This window comes from Ictidomys tridecemlineatus, chromosome 7, assembly GCF_052094955.1.
Source record: "Ictidomys tridecemlineatus isolate mIctTri1 chromosome 7, mIctTri1.hap1, whole genome shotgun sequence".
Taxonomy (NCBI): domain Eukaryota; kingdom Metazoa; phylum Chordata; class Mammalia; order Rodentia; family Sciuridae; genus Ictidomys; species Ictidomys tridecemlineatus.
In genome coordinates, this window is record NC_135483.1 from 38027740 (window position 1) to 38055654 (window position 27915).

At 42.4% G+C, this 27915-nt stretch overlaps 1 long non-coding RNA gene across 1 annotated transcript; it reads left to right on the top strand.

Moving 5' to 3' along the window:
- The first annotated feature begins 11139 nt into the window (after positions 1 to 11139).
- LOC144365290 (uncharacterized) lies at positions 11140 to 14308 on the top strand. The gene is made up of 2 exons (XR_013423596.1): positions 11140 to 11257; positions 11482 to 14308. It is a non-coding gene; the product is annotated as an uncharacterized LOC144365290 (long non-coding RNA).
- The last annotated feature ends 13607 nt before the right edge of the window (positions 14309 to 27915 follow it).

The following is a 27915-nucleotide window of genomic DNA, read 5'->3' on the forward strand; positions in this document are numbered from 1 at the left end:
CAAAGTCAAGACACGGTCTGGCAAAGAAGTTAAGCACAGCAGATGGTGGGGAAGGCACAGAGGGGACTGGGAGGACACAGGCACCCCTGAATTACTTTCTTTCCTCTGAAACACTTCTGGGAGTAGCTGTGAGGGAAACACACTTGTGTGATAGGAATTTCCAGGGCTTTATGCATTAGTTCTTACCCTCTTGCGGGTATATCCATAAGATGACTCACTGGGAAAAAGGCAGGGGTATGTGTATGGGCAAAGGATACTACCTAGACATCACAAACTTAGCACTGAGCAAATTAATCCCCATCTTAATGGGCAGCTCCTCCTGTGGGTTTCTGATCCTTCACATGGGTATTTTTGTTGACTAGTCTACTTACTGCAATTTATTGCAATATATTGCAATTTCACTGCAAAGAGAAATCCTGAATCTTGTAAAAGATGCATTGTTTTTGAGGCTGATAGCAATATTAGAAATTGCTGGAATCACATACCAGACCATGAATAAATGTTTGGCAGGGTCAGGGCAGTTTGAGAAAGTAACTCAACAAGGAAGAAGTCATGGAAAGCTTTAAATATTAAAGAATAAGAAAGGCCTTTGGGGAAACTGATGAAGATTATGCAATTATCTTTGTAAAGCTTTTGCCGAGGTCCTCGCAATGGTCATTCTGCAATTCAAATGAGAATGCTATGATGTCATGGGGTTGTATAGCTTACCCACCTCTGGTGGTCAGACTCATGTGCTCTTGGTCTTGGCTCTGCTCATAGCCTAAGGGATGGGAGATGGTTCCCTGTGGTCTTGTACTCTGAGCTGTCATTTCCTTCCTGGATTTCTCTGATGCCTTAGACACCAGCACTGCTTGTCAAAGGTGCTAGGATTATTAATGGTCCTACAACATAAGCAATGTGGGGCAAAGGAGAGATGGAGAAATAGTCCTCCTGCCCAGTCTCTAGATGGGTAACTCTGAGAGGCATTCTGTGCCCTTCTCAGAAGGTCACAGTTGAGGCTACACCTCAGCTGCTACAGAAGTGACCTTGATAATGCAGCCGCCAGTAGTTCCATCCGCCAGTAGTTCCATCCGCCTGCCCCTCCCCTTGCTCCTTCAGCCACACTACTTGGGATCTCCACCCAGTCACCAAGCAGCACGCTTGTCCTTGACTCAGACATTATTATTTTTTTGGGGGGGGGACTCAATATATTTGTGTTAGAAAGATCACATCCAACTCTCCTTTCTGGGTACAAAGAATTAGTTCAAAGTTTTCATGATGACTGATGCAGTGTTAAATAAAACAGAAAAATAACATTTTCATTAATTTTATTTTTTAAAGATACAACCCTAATCAATTTTTTCTTGTAATGTATTATAACTCCTGCTTGTTTTAAGTGAATTTATTTAAAATTGTCTTTTCCAATCAGATAACAGGAACCTTATATATATATTGACCCCCTCAGAATTTTTTAACTATTTTTTTACTTATATTGTGTTTCTTTTTCCATTTATCAAATAATCTTCTAAAACATAATCCTGTAATATGGTTATGCTATCATACATATATATGTAAATATATATAAATATATATGTGTATATTTATACTTTTTATTTATTGATTGATACTGGGGATTAAACCCAGGGCACTTAACCACTGAGCCACATTCCCAGCCCTTTTAAATATTTTATTTAGAGACATGGTCTCTCTGAGTTGCTTATGGCCTTGCTAAGTTGCTGAGACTGGCTCTAAGCTCACAATCCTCCTGCCTCAGCCTCCTGAGCCACTGGGATTGCTACCATTTATATAATCAATGCATTATTGTGCTATCATAAATTTGTTTCCATTTAAAAATAGAGATGAAAAGAATAATGTCAATATATAAAACTTCAGTGAGTTTTCAATTCTTGTGCCTCAGTTTCCCTATATGTCAGGTGGGGACAGGACTGCATCTACTGCATAGGGTTATCGTAGGGATGAAACACATTAGGACTTTAAGTTCCTCTCCACTTGTGGCAGTCTATAAGGTTTGCACTGATAGTGATCATGGTGATGGTGGTGAATGATCATTCTCTACCCATTGGATTAATCTTTGTCTGTTCAATCAATTCCCATAGACTTGTGAGTTCTATCTCTTATTTTTGTTTATTTCTTCCACTCCTCTACAAGCCTACCCTCTCCTTTTGCCTGTAATCTTGTTACCTAATGGTCTCCTTGCCTTGAATTTCACCCGCTTCCAATGCATTTCCCACCCTGTATTCCAAGTGCTTTTTCTAAGAACAGGTAAATCAATTTACCTTTCTATTAGCATTGAATGAGGGTACCCATTTCCTAAACCTTCATTGTCTATAATTATTTTAAGAACATTTTTGGAAAATGGTATCATTTTATATTTCTTTGCAAAGGTTGAACTTTGAAAAGCACATGTTTGCCATTTTTATCGTTCCTTTTGTATAATGCCTGTTCATGTCCTTTGCCCTAAAATGCCTTTAATATTATGACAGCGTAAGTGCTATTCATGTTGTGAGCTCAGTTTTGGAGCTGGGCAACATTTGCCCTGGCCAACCTTGGCTCTGGGCCTGGGGCCATACAGAGAAGCCCCTTTTATGGTTGCTTCTGATTGTACAATGACCTGTGCCCATCTGTTTTAATTTGGCCCAGTTTATGATGTCTGCAGAACAGGATCCCTTGAAGCACATAAGCGTCATTTACCCAGAGTGTCCTGTTCCTCATCCCTGGATGGCTTTCCACATCTAGCTCCTTCCGGATGGCCATTTTGAAGCCTGCTGCTTTGGAAGGCTAAATATAATTTCTCTGGGAAAGGGGCCAACTGCATCAGTTTATTTCCGTTTGGTTTGTGTCTTGAGGCAAGACTGAATGTGAGAGAAACTGTGGAGCCAGCATGAAGAAACAGCATGGTCCCCACAAGCACCAACCACCACTGCACAGACTTGGTGTAGAGGGAGCCAAGGTCAAGTGTACTACCATCTTGGAGCTCCAGAGGGTACAGATGATAGTCAGGACCTGCAGCTAGTCAAGTTCTTTTGGTCTAAAATTAGGGGTGGGGATAGGAGGGTGAGTGGTTACCCAAATCTTACTGGCAGGTTCTGCATGAATTCAGTTTCTCATTCTAGCAGTTCATACTGCCTGGGATAACACATAAAGCCTTCCATGATTGAATCCCTTCATCTCAATTCAATCTTGATACTTCCACCATTCCAAAGACTCTGTTCCACTCTCCAGCAATACTGAACAACCCCTGTTCCCCAAATAGATCATATGCTATTTTACACCTCTATGCTTTCGCATAATTATTTTCTCTGCCTGGGTTACAACTGGAAAAACTACTCTTCTTTTCAAAACCCAGAAGAACTGCTTCTTGACCCACCTAAGAAGAAATAATCTAACCCTAACCCTTACCACATCCTGTCTGTCCAATCTACTCTATAACCAGAGCTGCCATGTACAATCAATAGCATTAACTGAATTCTCAATTTCTTCCTTGACAACTGACCTACTTGCATAGTGCAAATTCTGTGTTATATTGCATCAAGAAGGGGCACTTGATGGCACCACTATGGCCATAATCCTGTGAGCTGTGTTAGGATAGCATGACACCTTTGCTTCAGTGTGATCCCCAGTTCATCCTTTATTGTTTACTGCTAAATTTTCTGTGTGTAGACCCTGAGGGCAATGACTTCCTTTACCTATTCATTCATGTACTGAATAAATCCTCAACAAGTACTTGCTGAGCCCTAACATGCACTGAGTGGTACTCTGGCTTCTCTTTGCATATCTTGCTGATCACAGCACTGGAACATAGCAAGTGCTCAGGACTGGGTGATAAACAGAATGCGGTTATTGAGAATGGCTACATAACCCATTCCTGGCATTGTAGAATTGCCCTCTGGTGCAGCATATGACATCATTCTGGGCATTCGCTCATGCTCACAGGTGGGGTTTCTTCACTGTGACGGAAAGCCGTGTCGTCTTCCCACTTTCTCCTACTCCAGAACCCCTCACTCTATCCTGGCTGCCCAGCTGACTCTGTATCCAGAGCTGCCATAAGCAATCAAAGACAATCACCTGAAATCTTAGCTTCTTCCTTGGCAACTGACCTACTTTCATAGTACAAATTCTGTGTCATATTGCCCCAAGAAGGGGCTCTTGATGGCACCACTATGGCCAGAGTCCTGTGAGCTTTTCTAGGTAGGGCAGCATGATATAAAAACAATGGATAATAGGAAGCAGATGTTGGCAATAGCCTCTAGGGGCAGGGCGAAGAGAGAGAACCTAAGGGCGGAACCTAGAATTCAGTAACCCACTATGCCATATACTGTTACAGAGTGGGAGCTGTCTTTGGATGTGCTTGCTATCCATGTTTTTATTCTTGGTTGTTCAGACTCCAGATGTTCTGGTCCCTTCCTCTGTCAATTCCCTCTGCCCTGTCAGCCTGGTCTTTTTTCCTGACAGCCCAGAAAAACCCCTCACTGAGGTAAGCCATTTGTCCCCAACCTGATCTGTGATTTTGCACCTCACAGTGGCTATTCAGCATAGACCAATACTTCAAAAATCAATTATTTCCATTAGTTACTTTTTTTCTGTATTTGACATATATTTTTTGCCACATCTTTAAAAAAATACATTAAATCCATCCTAATATCAGGTGGTATACTTCACTTTTTTTGATTAATTTTATAATATCAAAATATGCTTCTGATTTTTTAATACCTAAATTAAAAAAAATATTAGCTAGAATGTTTGTGCTAAAAGTGACTTAGCACAGAATCTTTGGTAGAATGTCCTGAGGACCCAGCATCTAGTTTTAAGTTGCTTTCTATACAGTCATTTTCTTTATAAAACTTGGTGTCTCTTTTTGGATCAGCTGAGGAATGTTGGGGATCCTCTGTCCCACGCTCGGGGCCACAGCATGTACTGTGGACAGGCTAAGATCACAGGTTCTTGGGCAGGAAGTGCAAAGTTCTGCTCCCAGTGGACATCTACCCACCACCACTTCTTAAACCGTGTGTTTTCTCATCCAACCTGACTGGACTCTGATTTGTCCTTTGATGTGTGATTTTATTCAGTCAGAAATTCCTACATGGAGATTGTGTCTTGGTGATGCTTTCTACTGTTTGATGCATCTCTAAGGAAAAAAAAAAATCACATTGCAGTCTAGTTTGGAAAGTCATTGAGCCATTCACTTTCAGGTTTGAGTTTCCAAATCCCAAATGTGTGAGAAGTTAGTCACTGGACATTTGGGGAGATAGAGTGCATGCTGGTAGTCCTGAAATCAAGCTCCTTTCAGGAAGTTGACATTTTTCAGTGTGATTACCCAAATGCATATGAGTTCCCATGGCGGCTTTGCATCCTGTTCCTCACCCTAAACAAAGTGAAAAACAGTCAAGAGCTCAGACTTTATCTTAAAATATGCATGCACTGGCTTTCCATTTCTTAGAATGAAATTTATATGTGAATTTGTACAAAAGCTCTTGAAGTCAGAAAAAAAAACTATTTGAAACCTTAACTCCAACTTTTTATATGAGTGACCCTGAGCATATTGTTTAGCACACCCTCACTCAGATTATTCACCCATAAAAGGAAGATAATGCTACTGACCTCAAAGGGCTGTTGAGAAGTCTCAAAGAGACGATGGATGTAGTTAAGTGCTTAGCATGGTGCACGGTAGACAGGACTCCATAAACAGCAGGGAAGTCAAGAAATGATAACCGACCAGGCTTTTGAGAGGTTTGGAATATTGCAGAGATTTTTCTAGTTCAATTTATGCCTTAAGATTTCTTCTCTTGCTTGGTGCCTCTTCACACTGCTCTCCACAGGTCAGTTGCTGGGGAAACCAGGACTCGAACCACGTCCATGTGCAAGGGGACACTGGTTCAAGGGCACTGGACTGCTGTATGCAGCATCTTGCTTTATTATTGCCCAGCTCTTTCTGTGGAGCCTTTCTGCTTTATGGTGGAGTAAACTGAGGCTCAGAGCAGTTACTTTACTTGTCTAGGGTCACATGCGAGATATGTAATCCAGGATTCTGTGGTTTCCACACCCCAGCACTTTGTCTAGGGCTTTCCATCTTTGCTTCATGTACCAACCTTGTAATCATTTAGAAACTTCTGGGGTGGGCAGAAAAGCAGGCTGGAAAGGTAGGGGCAGAACTCACTCTCCACTAAACCTGGCTCAAGGGTTTTTCCAGAGATTTGGGTTCTGTTGGGAGTAACATTGAAGAAGTTTCATCAAATTACTAGCAACTGAAAAATAGTTATTTATAATAGTTTTGTATTTTTCGTCACATGAGCAATTATCACTATAAGCAGGTCTCATGGACCACATGCAGTGAAAGACGCCCAGTATTGGGGCAGTAATTACTGAGGTCACGAGACTCACTTTGGGGCAAAGCTGACTTGGAGGGTCTTGTCACTGTAGAGCATGGGATGCCAGTCAATTGAGGCAGAGGCACCCTGGATCAAGTTCAAGCCTGTCTGCATTAAAACAATGTCAACTACACTGAGAAAATTTGGGAACCAGAAAGATAAATACTGACAGCTTTGGAAGAGCTGATTCAGGAAATCCAGTTTCTGATAGCTGCAGAGGGGGCAAGTGACAGAAGATCTCTAGGAGAGCCGTTGGCCAGCATTTATCTCAGGAGAGAGGAAGGAGGTCAAGTGATTGGCTAGACTTGTCTCAGGGGTCATGAATCTGCTTCTTTTTCTAAAAGAGGAGGGAAAGTTTAAAAATTATAAATAAACAAAATAGCAAGAAAAACTTGAAGTTTACCAAAAGCCGACCTTGGAATAGTGTCTGAAAAGAAGTGTGGGTGTTTATTGTGGCAGGAAACTAAATTGAAGTGAAAAAAATGAGATAATAAGCAAACAGGAGGGAAAAATCTTGTCTGACAAAGACCTGCAAGGACATGCTGAGCCACATCTGTTTTCTCATGCTATTACCAAAGTGACCAGGTTTCAAGGTACGAACCTGTAAGAGTGAAAAGAAAGATTTGCTTTTTCTGGGCACCAGGCCCAGGGGAGTGTGGGGCATACGGGTGGACCCAAAGAGATGAAAGTTGTCCTAGCTTGGATTTTTGTCAGATAACCCTGAGACAAAATTTGAGTGCCCATAGTCCTCATGCCAAGTACCATGTGGGTAGATATGAAGATAGAGGGTTTTCTCCTTCCTGAGGGTGGAGCTGGACATGGGAGAAAAAGTCTGCTACGTTAAAAAAAAAAAAAAAAATGAAGCTGATTTTGTTGGCATAGAAAGTTCCACCGATTAGGGAAGACAGGATCTCTGAGTTCCTGTTAAGTGATCTAGTAGCCAGACTGTTTTTCCAATGAATTCTTGGGCCAGTATAAACTTCTGCGAGACCAATTCTGCCATTCCTGCCTCCACCCAATCCTCCAAAAGAACAAGCCCAGCCAACGCCCGTTCTGATACTAGCTGCGTATTTTGGAGGCACGCAGGGAGTCAGTCTTAGGATTAGGGTGTCTCCCTTCAGCAAACTTGCCTTCTCATCTCCAGGTGGGCTCTCCTGCCTATCTATTTGCAACCTCTCATCCCTATCAATAGGGCTTTGATTTTGGCTGTGACCCAGGGGATAACATAAACTCCGCTGAACTCAGGACATCAGCTCAGCCCAGGGACCCGAGTTATAGAAGGCTAAATAATGGCCCCCAAAGAAATCAGGCCCTGATTCCTGGAACATGTAAATGTTACCTTTTATGGAGAAGTGAACTTCACGAGACATGATTTAGTGAAGGATCTTGAGATAAGGAGACTCTCCTGGTTTCTCCATCACAGATGTCCTTATGTAAAGGAGGCAGATCAGACGCACACAGGGAGGCGGAGGCAGAGACTGGCACGAGCAGCCATAAGCCCAAGACTGCCAATGTCTACCAGAAAGGGAAGGTCAAGGTGGTCCTCAGCAGACCCAGAAGACGGAGCCATCTCTTAGACATCTTTGTATCCCATATCAGTCAGTGTCCAATCAGGAAAACCGAAAGGTGCCAGAGATATCCAATAGGGAGAATTCACTTTGGGGAATTGATTTGGAAATCTGAAAAGCAAAAAGGGAAGGGGAGGGAAGCCAGAGGTTAGTAACCACAGAGAGCTACGACCCTTCCTCAGGTGAGGAGGTGAAAGGGCAGATGGCACCTGCTGAGCATTCACATTCACTGGACCAAGGGGGCAGCTGCTGTGGTGGGGACCACGCTGTTGTTGTGTTATTGTCTCACTGTGTTGATAGCTATGGTGGCCACATCCACTCCTGCTGCCATTGCTGTGCCTAGAACCTGGAAAACATGGCTCATCCTTGCATTTGGAGGTGATTTTTAAGGAAAATGCCTGCAATTGAGGCGAAGAGGGAGTAATACTAACCGTGTCACCATGTTTACAAAGCTCCGAGGATTTGTGTATATTAATGAGTGTATGTGATTTTTTTTTTTTTTTTTTTTACCATATACTACCCAGATTCCATGGCGGCCCCATCTGATGCTCCTTTGTCTACCATCCTCTCTCACACCACTTGGGATATGAAAGTTACTCCATTTATCATGTGTAACTACTTGTAGCCATCTTCTCATCTAGATTGCCCGTTCCATGACCGTGTCCCCACTCCTTTCTCTTGCATCCCCTGCATTTCTCACTGAGTGGCTACTCAATGTGCTGGGTGGATGGCACACCCAGTGGGGACTTCAAGGGAGACTCTTTTCCCTTAGAGAACACATGCAGAGAATCACAGGGCCTCCTGGGAGTGCCTGGCTCAAAAGAAGAAAGTGAGATTTTGCTTAGCGATGGTTGATTATCCAAGTTTTCACAGGGAGAAGGTGATGAGACGAGAAAGCCAGAGTTCAGGAGAAATTAAATCCAGGCGACACTTGCTTCTTTCTGGAGAAATGGTTTGGTGTCTGTTGGTGCAGTAGCAGCAGCAGCCAGAAGCTGCCCATCATCCATTTCTCCTTTCAACTGTTATTTATAGCTTGCGGCCAAGATTCCACAAGCTCATCTTCGTTCCCAAAGGCGAGAGAAGTGAGATAGATTGGCAGGTTACTTTCATCTGTACAGGATTGGTGTGTTTTGTCCCCGAGCCCCGTGGGAGTTGGCATTCTAAGAGCAACTACCACCCTCCCAGACAGGAATCCCCAGGGTTTGGAGTGTCCACTCTCCCTGTGAAGCTGTTCTCTCTCTGCCCTGGCTGAAAGGGAACAGATCAATTCCTAACCCAGAGGGGTTAAGCTCTAATGATGAGAGTTAATGAATGGTACTGTCAGATCTTACTGATGGCCACAGCTTGAGCTACCTCATTTTCATATGCATGTTGACCTTGTCCCTGGCAATTGCATTTAGCAGTCTTTGCAAATCTAACCTTGAGATGCCCACAAGGCATATACCTTTCTAAAACAAAAACAAAAACAAAAAACGGATAATCTTCTATGAGAAGGACACAATGTGCATTTTATCTTGCGCACCCACTTGAATCAATGATTGGTGGTGCTGTGTTGAGAAGGATTCTGAAGTGCTGAAATCACTTATGAGCATCAGAGGGCTTAGAAATTCCTTTAGAAGAAATATGCTAACAACCAAAGGCCTAATCATATGCATTTGAAGGGTCCAGTGGGAGGAATTCTGCTGCTTCTCTGGAATGTAAAAGGAGCAATGGTTATTCCTTCCTTCTTTTTTAGCTAACAGCCACATTTCCATTCCCATCATACTTGCCTGTCAGCAGACATGAAGTATTTCACGGGATCATAAAATGTTAGAGCTCGATGATTCTTTTGAGAGCATTTAGTCTAAGCATCTTGTTTTACAGAAAGTGAAAGTGAGGCCGTGGGAGGCTGCTTTTCCAAAGGTCAAACAGCTCATTAGTACAGGTCTTCTCACTCTCATTTGTCTTCTTTTTGGACCCTTCGCTTCTGAGGCAGAAAATCTGTCATTACCTTGTCCCTCTGCTAGTAAAAACGTGGGATTGTGTAGGATAGGAGCAGGGCATGTCCCGATCAGTCAGGACACTGCCTTGGAGCCACGGAGCCTGGTTCTCAATTGCCAGTTGAGTGATAGTGAGTAGGGGGCTTAGCCCTGCTGAGCCTTGGCTTCCACTCCAGTAAACTGGGGATGGGGATTGAGAGGAGTCAGTGAGGTAGAGAATGTAGAGTGTGGAACCTGGGGCCTGTTTTAACCAGAGTTTCTTACCATTATCTGTAGAATGATCTACCTGGACTCCGTGATTCCTTCTGGTTCTGAGAATGGGTGATGTGGGACATCAGGTCCTAACACACAGGATTGTCTTTGAACTGCCTTGGACTGGGTTGGCATTTTTATCAAGATTGTTCGATCAAATGACATGATGGATAGAAAGTAATTTGGGCTCATAATAAAGAACGACTCATTGTTTAATTTCAGATAACCCTATTTATCTTCATCATTATTACTACCCCTATTCATAACAGTCAAGGTATATTCTGTGAAATGGCCCTGATTCCAATAGCAAGTTCAAGATCCACAAAGGACTCTGGAATTCATAATTCTTCTTTTTTTAAAATCAAACTTTATATTCTGACTTTTGTCTTTAAACTGACTTTTCTCAACCAGGTGGTGCTTTTAGTCTGATCTTTAAATCTTGTTATAGTTTTAGTTCAAATTAAACATTTATTTTCTTTTTACTAGCATCTTATTTCTGGGCTTGCATGAAGAACATGCTCCAAAGAAAGAGTGTCCACCTACAAGTCCCCTGCTTCTGCCAGGGAGGTTTGGTGTGGAAAGGATGGTGTGGAGGGACCCTCCAGCCAGAGCTCCAGGGTGGACTGGAAGGCAGTTGCTTGCTGCAGGGCAGGAGTGGGAACTGAACTTGCTCAAGGCGTCATTTCTTGTCCTGGAAGGCCCCACAGTCTCTCAAGCCAAGGCTCAGATATTTCCTGCAAATGTGGATTTCTTTCCTCTCTCCCTTTCCAGCTTAAATATTTGTAAAGACTTGGTCTGTGTGAGAACTAATCATTTATGCCCTAAATGGGAGTCTACATGTTTCAGTTTCAATATTAATTTATGATGGTTGATTATTATTCTGTGAGCTGTCCCCCCTCCTTCCTGCTGCCCTGCCCTTCTGAATGACTTATTATATCTTATTTCCTTCCCAAACCCCCAGAAGGAAAAATCCTGTCAAAAATATTTCTGTAGGTGGAAGCCTACGGGCTTGTTTCTTGGAGTCAAAGAATGAGAGATGCTTTGAAATCTGGTTTTGTAGCCCCACCCCAACCTGCTCCCAGTTCCATCAGAGGTAAGAAACCAAAGCTGGCACAGAACCACAGGCCAGAGGGCACCCAGGAGCTGTTCCTGTGCAAGTGTCCTGAGGCTATTTCTGTGAGCTTCTCTTACCCTTCTCCTAGCTCCTCCTGTTTGCTTCCTCAGGTGGGGGGAATTAAAATCCTTAGGCTATGGGACTTCCTTTTCCTCTTTCTATCTTGTTTTCCAACTGTGGGTCACTCTCTTGCCTTTGTGGAGGTCAGAAATGGAGGCCTTGTGTGGGGTACGTGGATGTCTACACAGCACATGAATGGTGACCACATTTGGGAATGATGCAGGGGAAGGAGCCAAAGGAAGCCAAGCACACGCCCAGCCAAGAAGACAGGCAAGTAGGCAAATCCCAATTGGGTGCATTAAGTACCACAAGGAGAGCGGGGGCAACTGGTAGATGTGCTTCTGTATGCTGCTCTGGCAGGGGAAGGTTAGATCTTGTCCTTCAGAACCTTCCTCTGAGCCATTCACGTCCGTCACTTAACTGGAAACAGATTGAAAGTGAAGACTTAGACCTCCAGGAAGGCAGAGTGGAGATGCCTGAGAGGTCATCCTTCAGGCTGGTTGTACAGAACAGGAAAGTGAGGCTGATGGTGGGTGACTTGACCAAGGTCAGTCAGGACTTTTCAGTGGCAAAGCACAGGCAGAAAGCAGGAAGCCAAAGGCAGCTCAAGTTAAGCTGAGAGCCTGGTTCTTAAAATCTATCATGTAAAGTAACGAAGACAAAGTTGGTATCACTTGGCTGCTTAGAGAAACCCATGAGGTGGGTCAGATTTTGGGTTTTCTCACCAGTTCTTCCATCTGTGGCAAGACCAGTGAGGCCACTTGGAACGTGGGCAACTCCACTTACAGAGAATATAGGAAATGCAGCGGCAGCTCCTGCTTTCTCTCTGTGACAGAGCCGTCTCCTGAGTGCTGACATCTGGTTCTCTCAGGTCTGGTCATTCCAAACATTATTTCTAATTCAGAGTCCTGGTCTGCCTTGCCCACTCTGGCTTCCTCTCACCAGTCTGGCTTTATTCTATCTAAGACTAAAGTTTTCATTTAAATACGTTAATTTTGGGCCAGTGGGTTATCTAGTTCATTGTGTGAAAAATTACATCCCCCCATCTTTAACAGGTGAATTGTCAGTATTAATACCTGGACTCTGAAAGTTGAATTCGCATGAAATGGTGTGGGAGGTAGGCAAAGGGATACGTCAAGCCTCCCATTAATTTGGGCACCCCATAAATATTTACAATTTTTATGTGTTAGCGAAATCAATCAATCAATCTTGTTACTTTGACCTTACGTACCAAGGTGGATGAGGATTGGATTTCCTGAAGTCAAGTTCAGATGTGACATTCTTTCCTAAAGAGGCCTAATGAAGATCATATATCAAGTCAGCTCTCGAATTTGCAGGTGAAAAGGTGCAGTTCTAGATGCAGCGGACGGACTGTTTGCAAATTATAAGGAATGTTTCTTTTTTATGCCATCAAGACGGTTTTTCAGCCATTTCTGTATTAATTTTGTAGGCTGGAAAGCTCTTGCTGCCATTAATTATATCTAGTCCAAACTGGAATGAGTGGAGATTGGTAGGTAATAAAAGAGGATGAAGCAGAAAATCTTACAGAATTTCTGGCCAGCTGAGACGGCTGGGGAAGGGTACGTTTGGAATTATCTGTGACAAGAATCTGGTTGCACCGAGAGCAGGGAGAGCCAAGTGATTTTTTAAGGGATAGAACACACCTTTCAGATGCCCCGTGTCATCTCTTCATGCTCTGCAGAGGCCAAGTCCTTAGAGTCACTTCCTAGCCTCTGAGGCCATCATTGCTCTTTGCCTATCACTTGAATCGCTAGGCCCCCACCAACATGTATTCTTGGTTCAGTTTGGCTGACCACCCTGGGAGAGATCCATCTCAGCCAGGAATCAGCCCTCAAACTGTCCACACATTAAAGTCACCTTAGGAGACTTAAAAAAAAAAATCCTGATGTCCAGAGCTGTAACCCCGAGAGCCCAGTTTCATTGGTCTTGGTGGTCCCAAGGGTTCATTTTTTGGTTTTGTTTTGTCTTTTAGGTCTCCCATTGATTGTAATATATGGCAGCTGCATGCATTGAGGGAAGTAGGTGTACTGCAGGAAGCTGCTTGGGGCTTGGGTAGGCTCAAGAGGCCTCAGACCTGTGGCTCCTGGAGAGCATGCTGAAGGGAGGAGGCCTGACTTTGGGGTTTATCATCCCACGGGTCAAGTGCTTCAAGCTCACTGGGTTCAGGCTCCTCGAGGATGAGATTAGGAAGTGGGCCAAGTCACCACTTCCTCCAGGACGTCTGTGTGTATGTGTGTAGGGTAATGCTGTGATCTCTGCTGGGCTTCCCTTCCTGTGCCCAACTGAGGCACTATTAGGAAATTAAGTCTCTTGCTTCATTCATGCTTCAAGATCAGCCAGGTTGGCAAAAGTTTCTACAAGTGACTTTATTTCTCTGCATAATTTTTTAGCATAATTTTTTTTTGGGGGGGAATGGGGATTGAACTCAGGGTCACTCGACCACTGAACCACATCCTCAGCTCTATTTTATATTTTATTTAAAGACAGGGTCTCACTGAGTTGCTTAGCACCTCGCTTTTGCTGAGGCTGGCTTTGAACTCTGGAGCCTCCAGGATTACAGTTCATGCCACTGTGCCTGGCTGAGCATAATTTTTGGCTGGTTATTTGCAAGCTATAGTCCAAACATTTTCTTACAGTGAACCCTAAGTTGGCTGAGATGGACATCATAAGTCTTGATGCAAGATATTAGGTCCCAGATTCCAAGCAGACTCAGTCTCACATCAGAGCTAAATGGAGGAAGCATCTTACCTCAAAAGGCACCCTTGACTGGAACCCATTAGCCCAGATGCTCATGACCCTTAAAAACTTCTGGGTTGAAGAAAACTACCACTCTGAAACAAAGCTCTGATATCAACACAAAAGACACCGATGTCTACTCAACTGTGGAAAACTGGAGTTGTTATCCAAGAGTAGCTGTATGAATTAATAAACAAAAGATGGGTTAATAAATCTTAAGGACAAAATTGAAGTCAGATGAATTAGAAAGAGGCAGATTGCATTTCCCCTGAAATGTAGCACAGGATGAAAAATAACATAAGACAAGGGTTTGGAGCTAAAATATGCTGAGGGCTTGCTGAACACAAGCTGTGCACAAAAGCAGTTCAAGGTACTTATGTATGTGAGTGTGTGCATGGTGCTTTTTTGCTCTCTGCCTGTACCTGCTGCTGGAATCTATAGTTGTGTCCTTTTTCATAACCTTCTCAGCAGGGTAGATGTACTCTCCCAACCGGGGCTCTATTTGCCCTGCCAAATCCCATTCTGAAAATCAGCTTTTCAAATGGCAGCTTTCAGGGGACACAAACAGGGCTGAGAACGAAGGAGCGACCTAAAGGAAAGGCTTGAGTTAGGAAGTTGAAGAGAATCTGAGAAGCCCTGTGGAGTGAGCTCATATTTCCTGAGGATCCTGCTGGCTTGTGCCAGTGGAGGTGACCATGTCTCCAGATGGGACTTGTGACTTTGTGTACTGGACTGTAATTGCCCATGACAATTGCAGTCAACTTACTGCACCAAGAGAAAGATATAACAACAATAGCAGCATCTGGAAAAACCACAGTGCTTAGAGCAGATGTCCTATTAAAATTGTAATGGTCTCTATTAGAGAATTTCTTCTCTGTTCTTATTCTTTGTTTTGTATACCTATTTTTCAATAGTCCCCCTTCACCATCTGTTATGGTTTAGATGTGAGATGTCCCTCAAAATCTCATATGTGAAACAATGCAAGAATATTCAGAGGTAAAACAATTAGATTATGAGAGTTGTAACCTAACTAACTAATATGGATTAACTGACAGTAACTTTAGGCAAGTAGGGTGTGGCTGGAGAAGGTAGGTCATTGGGAGTGTATCTTTGGGATATATATATATATATATATATATATATATATACCTAGGTGAGCAGATCCCTCCCCTTTTCTGCTTCCTGATTGTTATGTCCTGAGCTTTCCTCTACCACACATTTCTGCCAAAATGTTCTGCCTCATCTCAGGCCCTGAGTGACGGAGTCAACCAACCATGGACTGAACCTCTAAAACTGTGAGCCAAAATAAACTTTTCTTCTTTAAATTGTTCTTCTCAGGTCTTTTGGTCACTGTGATGAAGAAGTTAATTAAAACAGAAATTGGTACCAGGAATGGGGCTGTTGCTGTAACTAATCTGACCATGTAGTTCAGAAGCTTTTAGAGTTTCTTGGAGATGGTGGGATTGAAAAGTTTTAAGGTGCAGGCTGGCAAAACTCTAGGATGTTGCAAATGGACTTTAATGGACAATTTTGGTGAGAGCTCAGAAGACCAGAATGCTGATAGGATGTCAGATAGTAAAGACTGGGTTCATAAGATTTCAGAGAATGACTCTATTGGCAATTGGACTAGAGACCATTCATGCTATGTTCTAGCAAAGAGATTATCTACATTTTTCCCAGGTCCTGAGACTTTTTGTGAAGCTGAATTTAAAGGTGATGTGCTAATTAATCTAGCAGATGAAATTTCAAGGTAGTGTAAAATTTAGGCAGTGGCAAGGCTATCACTGGTAGCTTTTAGCCAAGTTTACTGTGATAATCCAAAGCAGAAAGCAAAGCAGAAAGATATGGAAAACTTGCAGTTTGCCCAGAAAAGTGTGAGTAAAACTGAGACTAAGAAAGTTGTGAATGTTAAAGACATTACAGCTACTAAAGGGATGCTAAGTTCTTTCACAGAGATAATAGGAAATATGGCTTGAGAGCATCTCAGGAATTGGCAAGACCATACCCATCTCAGGCTTAAGGGTATAAAAGTGAAAATTCATTTGAGAAGAGACCTTGAGGCACCCTGTTGCAGGGGAGGTATAAAAAGACTCTTCCCTATGCTCAGCCAAAAACTCTACAGGAATTGAGTAGAAACAAGCCAAGAGAGAAGCCATATGGGCTGCAACCAGCCAGGCCATAGGGGCAGAGCTACACAAGTCCTTTGGAGAAAACATCACAAGGCCATATGTCCTAGATGCTGGATCTAGAACTATAGACTTGTTTGCCCAGTTGGATTTCAGTCCTGCTTAGGTCCCATCCATTCTCTCTATGCCCCCATTTCTCCCTTGTGAAAAGGAAATATTTACTACTATATGTTGGATATATGTAACTTGCTTTTCATCTTACTCTGACAACTTAGAGTTTGCCTTGAGACTCAGATGAAATTTTGGACTCGGACTTTTGGGCAAAGATGCAACCATCAAGACTATGGGGCCTCTTGGAAATGGACTCAGTATAATTTGCATTGTGAGATGAGCATGAGCTTTTGGGGACCAAGGAAAGAATGTTGTCGTTTATATATGCAGTGAGACAATGCAAGAATTTTCAGAGGTAAAATGATTAGATTATGAGAGTTGTAGTTTGATCAGTGTATTAATCTACTGGTATGGATTGACTGGGTAATAACTCTAAGCAGGTAGAGTGTGGCTGGAGGTGATAGGTCACTGGCGGTGTGCCTTTGGGTATATATATTGTGTCCTTGGTGAGTGGAGCTCTCTCTGCTTCCTGGTTTCCTGCTTTCCTCTACCATACCCTTCTGCCAAGATGTTCTACTTTACCTCAGGCCCAGAGTAGAGTTGGCCAACCATAGACTGAAACTCTGAAACTGTGAGCGGAAATAAACTTCTCTTTTGAGTTGTTCTTGTCAGGTCTTTTGGTCACAGTGATGAAAAAGCTGACTAAAGCACCATCTCCCCTAAATTTCCTGGTGTCTTTTTTTTTGTGAAAGAGAAGCAAAGTTTATCTAACCTTGACTAACCTAGTCTAACCCTGACTCCTCTTACTGTTTGGATACACAAGAAATATTTTTATTGTGAGTTTCTTATCTTAGAGACCCTTGTCTTGGGCAATGCATTTTTGCATTCATTCATCCATCCATCCATGAATACCCATATTCATGGATTTTTTTTTGTACCCTATGAGAACATAAATTGTTTTGGCCTGCTAGGACACATTTTTTTTTTTTTGTAGACAACAACTCCATTTTCCTTTGGGGAAATGCTTTCTTTCATCCTTAATCCATGTGATTCAAGTGGGACTAACTGCAGCACCCAGCATCAAGGGTGGCCATGTCACCAGGCCTGGCTACTGCCCCACCTCAGTGATGAGAGTGATTGGGCAAATCAAAATTGTCAACTTCTTGGTCTGTGGTGGAGCTCTTGGGAAAGAGAATCTCTCATCTAGCTAGCATTGCCAGGCTATAAGTATGCCAGCTTATAGTTCTCAACAGCCATAGGAGAAGAGTGAGGCCAATAAATAAGAAATTGGGGTCATTGCAAGCTTTAGGGTGGTTTCCTCCTGTGGCATATCTCAGCAGAGCTGACTGATACATTACCTCTCTACACCCACCAGTGGCAAATGATGAAGGCAGGACATGCCATGGGAGAAATGAGCTTCAAATACATTAGGTGGTAGTCTTGAAATACACAATCAGACAAAATATCCCAGAAAACCTCACTCACCAAGCAAACCAAAAGGCTCAAATCACAATATTTGTTAAGTCAACTTAAAACACAGAGAAACAAGAGGAGAGAGACAGGGTAAAGTAACACACTCAGGCTTTGCTGTAAGTGTGGTATAAGAACCCTGCTGTGCATTGGGCTTAGGGTTTTCAATTTCTATATATTCCAAAGAAAGGACTGGCCTCTAGATCAGTTTTTAGAGGATAACCTTTAAGCCTGTGGAATGTTCTTTCTGATACAAGTGTCTTTGATTTCCTGGGGTCTTGGACCACATTGGATAGTGTTTGTTAACAATGTGATTTAGAGCACAGCCTTGGGCCATTTGACCTATGGGAGTCCGGAGTCTGAGTGACTCAGTTTACACAGGTACATACTTCATGTAGCTGAATCCCGATAAAAACCATAGCCACCAAAACTTGGTTGAACTTCCGTGGTTGGTAATATTTTGTATATGGTGCCAAACATCATTGCTGGGATAACTAAGTGTTATTCACACAACTCCACTGCGAGAGGACAACTAGAAGCTTTCACAGGGTTTTTCTTGTCCTTTGTACTAGGCAATTTTTTTTCTTTTGTTGAGTTTAATCTATATCTTTTTGCTTTAACAGATTGTAACCATGAGTTTATCTGCTTTTCTGATTTCTGTGAGTCTTTCTAGAAAATAATTGTCCACAAGGGTGGTCATGGTGACCGCCAACACAGGGGCCCATGATGGATTGATTGCCTTGCGCCCATATTGTTCTAGTAGAGATACGAGCAACTCTCCATTCTATTTGCATTTTTGGGGCAGAAGCCATGAGGCTAGAAGAGTAGCCAATATGTAGCCCAATTAGGAGATCATGAATATTAAATGCTCACATTTATTTAGTGCCTAAATTTAGTCTTATATCTATCTGGTACCTTATGCATATTTAGTACTCAGATGCATCATAAATATTAAGTATTTCTTAGTCCTTTCATCCCTCTTTATCTGGGATTAATATACACGATTTCTACCTATTAACTATATTATACTGAATACATTCCATGAATTCTACCTAGGGTAATCAAAGTTTTTGCTCATGAGCTATTTATTCTTAAACATCTTCAAAGAGTTTGCCTGTTTGTGAACTACAAACTTATTCATAACTATTTCCCAAAACACATCATAGGGTAAAGCCCAAGAGGTGAGTTAGAGAAGGAGAGTAATGAATACATCTCTGCTATGTTTGAAATTTTATGTTCCCTCCCAAATCCATGTGCTGAAACTTAATCACCAATGTGATAATAGTAAGTGGGACCCTTAGGAGGTGATTAAATCATGAAGGGGAAGCCCTTGACCTTTCACCTGTGCCATGTAAGAATGCAACGTTGAGGAGTCGTCTTGGAGGAGGACAGCTCTTCATATTTCTCTTACATATGATAAGTGCATACTCACTTATTCCAAAGTTGGGATGATTAACAGACCCGGTGCCAGGGGCCTTGGACTCCCCAGCTCCAGAACTGTAAGAAATAAATTTTTATTCTTTATATATTCCCCAGTCTGTTGCAATTTTTTAAATGGAAATAGAAACTAAGACGATCACTGATTCTTTAGTACTCTAAGTACTTCAATTCCAGAAGGTCCTGATGGTACAATCCAAACATACATAAATCCCGATTCCTGATCTCATGGTAGCTGCTGCCTCAATTTATTTTTGGGTCCTATTCATTATTCTTGCTGAATAATAACAGAAATCACTTAAATAGAGCTACTCTGCTCCAGGCATTGTTCTGAATACTACATAAATTAATACTTCATGGTGTGTGTGTGTGTGTGTGTGTGTGTGTGTGTGTGTGTGTGTGTGTTTCATGCCAGGGATCCAGCCCAGAGCCTCACATATGCTAGGCAGACATCCTACCACGGAGCTAAACCTCAGTCCTTAATCTCACTTTGTTTTTGCAGAGAAGAGAGTAAGATGCAGATTGGTGATGTAACTTGCCCAAGATCACAGCATGGGTAATGGTATATCAGGAGTCAAACTCAGGAAAGCTGGCACCCAAAACCATGCTCTTGCTACCATATCCAGCAACTTCCCAAACAGTGTCAGCCCCTCATTTGCATACCACCTTGGCTGAACTCAACTGGAAATGCCTTATTATTGCTAAATATAAAATATTGGAAAGTTTAAAATGCTTTGGCTCACTGTTGATAAGAAACCAAAGACTAAAGGTCAAAATGCATTAATTTTTATTAACCTGTGACATGACCATTGTTAAGTAGCTCGTCATATAACTGCCTCTATGGCCAGATTGGCATGAACAGCAGAAGTTCAGAATGATGGACTATCTTCTGTGCTAGCACAGTGAAGTGGATCGGCTTAAAACATAATTCAATTTGAAAATGTTATGACAAAAAGATTACTTATAGATATTGAAAACATAATAGCAATAGAGCATCAACACATACCAGCACTTCATATTTCTCTTATATATGATTATTATATACTCACTTATTCCAAAGTTGGGAAGATTAACAAAAAGTCCAGAAGCATCAGGAGGGTGGGTGGGATAGGTTAGAGGACAATACAGAAAACTCACAGGGATAGAAGTTTTAACCTTTCTTCCCTTAAGCCACTTCCTTTGAGTGCTCAGGACATGGTCTAAGTTCCATTACAAATAACCAGTGGGATATTCAGAATGGTGGAAAATGACCAAAGCCAAAGGACTTGAGTACAGAAACTGGCTCTGCTCTCCTGGTGTGGCTTTTGTGAGGGTGAGCCTGAACCTCATCACCTGCAGAACTGGTGACCATGCCCTGTCCCAGAGAGTTGGGAGCATTGCAAGAATTGTGGGACAAGGCAAAGAAACGTGCTCAGCACAGTATTGGGCATGTAGTAGGTGCTCAATAATTGACAGTGGTATCTGAAATGCATATACATCTTGCCAGAAAATCCTTTTATGGGATGAGCTCCTATATTTTGCCCCTTTTTCTCACAATGTTAGCAGCGGTGAGTGTTGCATCAGGAATTGGGTTTCCTGTTCAAAATAAACCTTTTGGGGGGACAAAGAGCAAAATGTTGTTTTCAAGAGCTTCTAAGAGAAAAACTCATGCAATCCCTTGGAAATCAAGTGTTCCATATGTGAGCATATTTTAAGGCACATATGTCATAGAATCATCTGGAGTAGATGACAGTGAGGAGTAAGATCTTGTAAAACGCTGTGCACGTCTATTTACCAAGCCAGGTGACTCAGGGTGCCAGCCTTGGGCAGGCTATTTGGACTTTCACCAAGATCCTCATTTTAAAGAATGAGAGCTTTTGTTGGATCTTGCCAGCTCCTCTTGCCCCTGACCCCTCCCCTGCCACTAGTTAATGAATCTCCATAGGCAATAATCCCCAAAGCTAATGAACCCAAACACACAGGGCTCCTGGTCCCCAACACAAACCTAGACACCGCAAATGGGACTCTCCCATTAAGCGCTTGACCAGGAGAGGGCTGTTGCCACCAAATGCAACCTCCTGATTAGCTCCCCCACTGGGAATCACTGTAACTCCCTCTGCTTAGCCCGTGAAGTTCTCCTCGTAATTAACCTCTCTTTTTATAGCTAATGGTTCTTACAGCTAAGGCCTCTAATGTAGGGCATCCAGTAATTCACCCTGAGGGCTGCTCTCCATGTATGAAACCAAAGCATTTTTAAAAAGTCTTTCTGCAGCACAGCAGCAGCCTAAAAGTTGCTTAGAAAGCTAATGAGAAAGTCCTTTATTACTTAAAGGAGAGTCCCGCCAGACCTGGGTTTGATTTCCTTCTTGTTGTTCTTCTTTCTTTATTTGCTTTTAACAACACAATCAAGTTCATCCCCCCATGTAAATGGGTTCCGTGATGGCAAACACTGTCCCCTCACATTCCTGGGAATATCAAGAGAACTTGAACCTGAGAATGATGCTTTGCTTAAGGAAGCCTTCGAAGATCAAGAAGCTCTATTGTTCACCTGTGAGTACAGAGATACACTTACTGAGGCCAAGAGGACAGGGTCCCAAACTTCCAACGCACAACTGGGTCACAGATGATTCCCAGCAGAGTGTTGAATAAATAAAAGCAAAAAGCAAGAAACAAAACACGCACGCACACACACTCACACACACACGTACACACACACACACACACACACACACACACACACAACTGTCCAAGATTCTGACACAAGAGAAAAAGAGTGTGGCATTATAGTTGGTTTGGTGATGATGTAGTAGGAAGAGCTAAATTATTGATGATGGAGGGCAAGCTAGTCACCGTTTAAAGCTTTGGAGAGGTGTTGCTCACACGGTACTTAGGGAAATACGGCCAGGTGGACGTGAGCAGTCCTGTTTTATAGAAGAAGAAGCTGAGGTGAACACATGCAAGGCCAGAACTTGGTAGCATGTAGCCCTGAGCTGCTCCAGCAGAGCCCATCAGCTGCCTGGGTCAGGGTGACCTCTCTGGGCCAATCTTGTATGACCTGCTGACCTGCTCAGCTGTATGTGGCATCTGAGGCTATATATTTCTATGGCATAGCCTTACAGATCCAGGAAATTTCTACCTGCTAAGCCTACATTTCCAGTTTGTTCCTTTTTGAGCCACTTCTCAATCTGATTGGTTCCCACATACAAATCCTGCAGCCATGTCAAGCCTGAGCGTGAGCGGGAGAGGGCTTCATTTGATGACCGTGCACTGGACTCCAGCCCTGTGTGGGGCACTCGATGCAGAGACAGGAAAGCCAGGGTCCTGGATTCAAGGATTTCATAGTCTGGGGGCAGAGAAAGACAGCTAAGAGATAATTACAATATATGCTCTGAGTATTTTTTTTTTTTAGTAGGTACAAATTGGTTCCATATACTATTCTTAGCACTTTTCACAGATTTTTCTCCACAGAATCCTCACAAGTATCCTCTCAGTAGTTGTTAATGACATTTTTCAGACAGGGAAGTAGCAGCACTGAGAGGTTTTGTGCCTAACTTGTAAGTGGCAGAGGCAGATTCTGAGTTCGGGCCGTTCGGTGCCGACTCTGTACTGTGAAGCTCCTGCTCTGAGGTGTCTGTCCGGATGGCAGCAAATGTGAAGAGCTCTGGGAGTACAGAGGAGGACACTCACCCCAGCCTGGAGGCACTGGACAGGGAGGGTTCTCAGACAAGAGGGCTCCCAAATTGAGGCAGGTGAGTGGGAAAGATTCGACCTTGGGATGCTTCACCAAATAGGTAGGTAATTGACATGAAAAGGGATGGCCTTTGACCTCCATCGACCCCTGGAACACACATGAGTGGATAAGATGTGGGTCAGGGGAAAGTGGGACGTGCTGCAAACACAGCCCTTCCTCACTTCCATAGCAGGAGCACCTGGTGGGTTTCTACCCCGGAGCCCACCCCTTTCCCTCGGTTGATGGGTTCTAGGGTGGGGATCAGTTCACTTCCTGTTGTGGAAAGCTTTAATGCCTGCTAGAGCTGAGCACTGTGGCCTAGGGTTCAGGGACTAGAGGCAAACAATTCAACTGCTGCCTCCACCTTGGACCTCATGACCTTGGGCTAGTTGCTTAACTCCTAAACAACTGGGTTTTCTTGTTTTTAACAGGAGGAAATAGAATACCTGACTTAGAGGGCTAGTGAAGGAAATGCATGCATAGTCCTTACAACAGTGCTTGCCACACCCAGGAAGAAGCTCAGTAAATATCGGTCCTGATTGGGAACTGGAAGAAAAAAGAAAGGACTTTGTCTGAGTGGCTGATCGGTATGCCAGGGAGCAAGTCACTTTCAGTTGCATGAAGCAGCCTCATTATTTTATCCCCATGGGCCACAGAAATATCATTATTTTATGTAATATATGTGAGACGAGGAAGGCTGGGAAGCATGGTTGGGCAGGCATCAGTCTCTGGTTCAGTTCCTGAAGCCTTGCTGTGTTGGAGACCTTGAGTCTGTGTGCTATCTGGACATTTTTTCATTGCATCTCTCTCTCTCTCTCTCTCTCTCTCTCTCTCTCTCTCCCCTCTCCCCCTCTCTCCCCTACTCCCTCTCTATCTGAGGTACTGGGGATTGAACTCAGAGCCTCATACATGCTGGGTAAGAGCTCCATCACTGACACTGAGTTATACCCTCATCCCTTTAAAACATTTTTTTATTTATCTTATTTTGAGACAGGTTCTTATTAAGTTTCCCAGGCTGACCTTGAACTAGTTATCCTCCTGCCTTAGCCTCCCGAGTAGCTGGGATTATAAGGGTGCACCACCAGGCTTGGCTACATCTCCTCTTTTTGCTGAAGTTTGTTTAAATGTATTTCTGTTACTCCTGTAACTCCCTGATTAAAGGGCTCTAATGACAAAAAGATCCCAAAACATTTGCTTCATATCCCGTATCCTCATGCAGTAATTTCTGTGGTCTTTTCCACATAGGAAGAGTCACCCTCAAGTGTGCTGATTACTTAGTTAAAAATTATTGAAAAACAGGTACAAGTCATCATCTTCCTGCACCATGACCAAGCTCCATTTTACATAAATGGTAAGGCAACAACCTCAGCACACATAGAATTACACAGCATTTTCTAGAGTAGAGTGATGACAATGACACGTGTATGACTTTGTGAGTTTTAAATACATTGGTAAAAGATTGGTTCAAGAAAAAGATGTCTTGGGCTGGGGATGTGGCTCAAGCAGTAACATGCTCGCCTGGCTTGTGCAGGGAGCTGGGTTCAATCCTCAACACCACATAAAATAAAATAAAGATGTTGTGTCCACCGAAAACTGAAAAATAAATGTTAAAAAATATTTTTAATTTCTCTCTCTCTCTCTCTTAAAAAAAAGAAAGAAAGAAAGAAAAAGAAAAATATGTCTTCTGGGCAACGTGGTGCACTCCTGTAATCCCAGAGTCTTGGAGGCTGAGGCAGAAGGATCGTTAGTTCAAAGCCAGCTTCAGCAAAAGTGAGGCTCTAAGCAACTCAGTGAGACCATGTCTCTAAATAAAATGCAAAATAGGCCTGGGGATGTGGCTCAGTAGTTAAGTACCCCTAAGTTCAATTCCTGGTGTCTCCTATCCCCCACCCCCCACCCTGCAAAAATAAAAAAGAAAAAGAAAAAGATGTCCACTTTTACCACTCCCATTCAATATAATACTTGAAATGTTAGCCAGAGGAGTTAGCTAAGGGAAGAGAATAAGAAAAAAGCAAATGAAAAAGGAAGAAGTCAAATCACCACTGTTTGCAGATGATATGATCCTATACTCAAAAGATTCGGAAAAAACAAAAACAAAACAAAAGAAACTTCACCAGAAAACTTTTTAGAGCTGATAAATAAATTCATCAATGTTGTAGGATACAAAGTCAACATACAAATATAGTTTTTCTATATACCAATAAAAAATCCTGCTAAAAAAGAAATCAGGAAAACAATTCCACTCACAGTAGCCCATAAGAAATATCTAGAAATTAATCTGATGAAAGAGGTATAAGGCCTGTACAATAACATGACAGCATACTGAAAACAAGAAATAGAAGATAATAGAAGATGGAAATATCCCATGTTCATGGATCAACAGAAAAAATGGCCACACATTACCAAAAGTGATCTACAGATTAATGCAATCCCCACCAAAATACCAATTAAATTCTTCACAAAATTAGAAAAAAAGAATTGTCCTAAAACTCATGTGGAAGAAAGATATAGAATAGCCAAAGCAATACCTAGCCAAAAGCAAAGCTAGAGGCATCACAATACCTGATTTCAAATTATAATGCAGAGTTATAGTAACAAAAACAACATGGTACTGGCATAGAACAGACATATAGATCAATGAAACAGAATAGAAGACAGAGACAGCTTCACATAGGTACAGTCATCTGATATTTGGCGAAGGTACCAAAAACATAAATTGGAGAAAATGCTTTTAAATAAATGGTGCTGAGAAAACTTGATATTATACATAGGAGAATGAAAATAGATCCCTTCTCTCATCCTGACAAAGTCAACTCAAAGTGGGTGAGATTTGGGAATTCTACCAGAAACTTTGAAACTGCTAGAAGAAAACACAGAGTTAACATTAAACATATAGATGCAGGCAGACTTGCTCACTAGGATTCCTAAAGCTCTGGAAATAATACCAAGAATTAATAATAACAAGAATTAATAAAATGGCATGATGTGAAATTAAAAAGCTTCTGTACAGTACAGGAAACAAGAGTGTGAAGCCTACAGAATTAGGGAAAATGGGGGAAAATCTTTGCTAGCTACTCTTCAACAGGGGATTACTATTCAGAATATATAAAGAGCTCAAAAAACTGAAGCTCCCCAAAATTCCTAGTCAATAACTGGGCAAATAAATTAAACAGACATTTATCAAAAGAAGAAATTTAAATGATTAACACATAGATGAAAAATGTGTTTTTTTAGAATCCTAGAAATGCAAATCAAAATTACACTGAAATTTCATCTCACTTCAGTCAGAGTGGCAGTCAGAATCCAAGTAAGAGTAGATGCTGGTAAGGTTGTGGGGAAAAAGGAACCCTTGTGCACTGTTGGTGGGGTTGTAAATTAGTACAACTTCTATGGAAATCACTATGAAGTTTCCTTGAAACTCTAGAAATGGAAACACCATATGGTCCAGCTATACCACACCTCGGTATTTATCATGAAGAATTAAAGTCAGCATACTATAGTGATACACCATGTCCATGTTTATAGCCGTGCAATTCACAATAGCCAAGTTACAGAACCAGGCCAGGTGTCAGTCAGCAGATGAATGGCTAAAGAAAATGTGGTGTGTATATGTACACAATGAACTCTTATTCAGCCGCAAAGAAGAATGAAATTTTATTATTTGCAGGAGAATAGATGGAACTGGAGACCATCAAGTTGAGCAAGATAAGTCAGATTCAGAAAGTCAATGATTATATATTCTCTCTCATAGGTGGAAGCTAGAGAGAAAAAAAGTAAAATCATAATGTACCAATTAAAAAAAAGGAATCAGTTCCTGCCTTTGATCATCTACTGCCATGATGGTAAATTCTATTTACCATTTCCTAATAGAATGTTTACGCAACTGTTGAAAGTAATCATTCTCACTTTTCAGGAAAATTGGCTGTCTTTATGGAGAATTCCAATTTGTATATCAAACGGCTAAATTATGGATGTAGATTTCCTAGAACAAAGGTACATAGAAGAGAATGTGAAAGTGTCTCTGGAAAGATGAACAAACAGAAAACCTCCCCTGACCTTTGGAAGTTAAAGAATAGTCAACAAACTGATTTAGGCGATTTCACTGCTTTGAAGGATTTCAAAGAAGACCGATTTTTGTTTGTTCAGCCACCATTTGGAAGTGCAAAGATCAGGGACATCAAAAGCTTTTATCTAAGCACTTGAATGTGTTTGTGAAATCACTGCTGTGTCAGGGGGGCATTTCTCAGAGATCTGCATTGCAGCACTTTTTAATCTGGCTGTTTGGCAGGTGTCATCTGATCAAGCGCGTGGCCCCTCCAGTGTACCAAACACCTTCCAGTTGCCTTCCAGAGACGTGCCCGAGAGAAAGGGAAACTGGCCACTTCCTGTGACTGGGAGTCAGAGGCAACGCAGGGGGTCTGTAGTGACTTCTTGATGATGTTTTATTAACCACCACTGTGGTCAAAGCTTGTGTCTGAAGCTTGTCATCTGCACTGCACAAGTAGCAGCAGTGTATCTTCAGAAGGATAAAGGAGTCCAATCATCCTTTGGAAGGAAGCATGATGTCACCGAAGTTTATCTGAGGTGGTCAGCCCAGAGCAAAGGGACCCCCTTCCTGTCTGCCTCTCTGCTGCTGTATGACTTCCATCCCCTAATTCACTGCACGATCCAAGTCTGCTGTCTCGGATGGGGAGGAAAAGAGAATTCCCACCCCTAAGTCTCCTTAAGGAGTCTTGCTGGAAATTTCTCATTCCACTCGCTGTTATGACTCATTAGCTGGTATTAGGTCACATGACTACATCTAATCCCAAGGTGTGGTAGGGGAATATAATCCTTACTCCGGTTAAAATGTAGGGTCTCTATTATTATAGTAAGGCCATAATTTTGAAGGACAACTAGCTCTTTCTAGTCCATCATCCTTCAGGACTCAGTTCAAATGTCCTCTCTTTAGAGGCCATCTAGATCCA